At 47.6% G+C, this 2,152-nt stretch overlaps 1 protein-coding gene across 1 annotated transcript in view; it reads left to right on the top strand.

Moving 5' to 3' along the window:
- The first annotated feature begins 1,878 nt into the window (after positions 1 to 1,878).
- CDK2AP1 (cyclin-dependent kinase 2 associated protein 1) overlaps positions 1,879 to 2,152 on the top strand; it is an 11,604-nt gene continuing 11,330 nt past the window's right edge. Inside the window, exon 1 of the mRNA XM_011964536.1 lies at positions 1,879 to 2,049. The gene's annotated coding sequence lies outside the window, so the exon portion shown is untranslated. The remainder of the gene's footprint in view (positions 2,050 to 2,152) is intronic.

Genomic DNA, 2,152 nt, shown 5'->3' with positions numbered 1-2,152 from the left:
CAGGAGTGAGCTGAAACTTTTTATTTTTATTTTTTCCTGAGGCAGAATCTTGCTCTGTCACCCAGGCTGGAGTGCAAGTGGCAGGATCTCAGCTCACTGCAACCTCCTCAACCCCGGGTTCAAGCGATTCTCTTGTCTCAACCTCCCAAGTAGCTGGGATTACAGGTGCCCACCACCACGCTCGGCTAATTTTTTCTATTTTTATTATTTTTATATTTTTGAGACAGAATCTCGCTCTCTCACCCAGACTGGAGTGCAGTGGCGCGATCTGGGCTCACTGCAAGCTCCGCCTCCCGGGTTCACTCCATTCTCCTGCCTCAGCCTCCCCAGTAGCTGGGACTACAGGCACCCGCGCTAGTTTTTTTTGTATTTTTAGTAGAGATGGGGTTTCATCGTGTTAGCCAGGATGGTCTTGATCTCCTGACCTCATGATCCACCCGCCTCAGCCTCTCAAAGTGCTGGGATTACAGGCGTGAGCCACCTCGCTCAGCCACCAGTTTTTAAATGATGTCATGGACTTAGAGTCAGGAGTGGGGACAATGGAAAAAACACAACACTATTGGCTGACACCTGTAATCCCAGTGCTTTGAGGTGGAGGTGGAGGCAGGAGGATCACTTGAGCCCAATAGCTCGAAGCTACAGTAAGCTGTGATCAAGCCACTGCACTCCAGCCTGGGTGACAGAGGGAGACAATGTGGAAATAGACTGGTTCAGAGTACTCATAGAAGGGACTGGGCCTGCCAGTGAGATCTGGATTCTTGCCCTGAGGAAATGGAGGCCTAGTCAAACAGTCAGTGGGTGGGGGAGTCAGAGTCAGTACCCGGTGTGTACGCCTCAGGAGCCCTCTGCTAGTAGCTGCAGCCCTGCACTGTTCCATATGGTGACCCCTAGCTGTGGTGGCTACTGAGCGCTGAAACATGGCTACTCTGAATTAAAATGTGCTGTAAGTATAAAACACACACTGGATTGTGAAGACTTAGTATAAGAGAATGTAAAGTGTCTTATTAATAATTCCCTTTAATTCATTATATAGTGAAATCACGCTGTTCTGGAGCTATTGTTAAATAAAACATGTTAAAATCAATTTCACCAGTGTTTTTTTACTTTCTCAAATGTGACTACTGAAAAATTGAAAATTACTTTTGTGGCTGGCATGCTATTTCCATTGGACAGTGCTGCTCTAGAGGACTAGGCGCCTGGGACCAGCCACATGGGTGGCATTAATTTATTCATGGAATAAGGTTTCACTGAGCATCCTTCGCTAGTGCTGGTCTACAGCTGATCTCAAGGGTGGGGGTTAAGCTGGGGAGGGGGTGTCGTCGCCTGCACCTTTGGTCCTAAAGGAGAAGGCAGGCCTGGGTGGGCATCCCTAGGTGGGTGCTTTTGTTACCAGATCCGGAGATGATGCTTGCACGCCTGTGTCTAATTAAATCTGCAAACCATGGCGATTAAAAACAACAGAAAAGGGTGGGCATCTTATGTATTTTAACGAGCTTTACTACTTCGGCAGAACTCCAAAATTAAAAAAAAAAAAAAAAAAAAAAAAAAAAAAAAAAAGAGAACAAACCCACAACCTTCAGGTTATTCATCTAATCCAAATCCAAAATACACTCGATGATTACATTTCAATCAGATCCGAAGATGGGCTGGGGGTGGGGTCGAAGGAAGATCTAAAATTGCCCCATAAACTCCAGGGGGTAGAAACTTTGCCAAGTTCAGTTCTTGTATCCTCAGCGCTTGGAACAGTGAGTGGCGCATAGTAGGTGCTTCCCTTAAATACTGGAGTGAGTCTACGCACGAAATTGTACGATTCAGGGGTGAGTTTTCCGGGAAGGGGGATGAGGGGTGGAGAAGGCCTCTAGCTTTTGTCAGTCTCACAGGAGTCTTGGATCCCCAAAGGGTTAAAAACCACTTCATAAAGACAGAGACATGAAATTTATTTGAAATCAATGTCAAGCATCAGTTATTCGAATCCTGGGGCTTGGCCAGACCCGGGCGTCTGGAATGATCTACGTGCTTAAATACACCACTCGCCACCATTTTCTCCAGGTAATTTTCCATCCCTGCCCCCACCGTCAAGGGGAAGAAAGTGCTCCTCGGATCCCGGCCGCCTTGGCCTCCTGCAGCTGCCGCGGGGGCGGCCCCCAGTGCA

This window comes from Mandrillus leucophaeus, unplaced genomic scaffold (genome assembly GCF_000951045.1).
Source record: "Mandrillus leucophaeus isolate KB7577 unplaced genomic scaffold, Mleu.le_1.0 Scaffold7, whole genome shotgun sequence".
In the NCBI taxonomy this organism is placed as follows: Eukaryota; Metazoa; Chordata; class Mammalia; order Primates; family Cercopithecidae; genus Mandrillus; species Mandrillus leucophaeus.
Note: the sequence above shows the minus strand (reverse complement) of the source record. Positions and strands in the feature narration are given on the sequence as shown.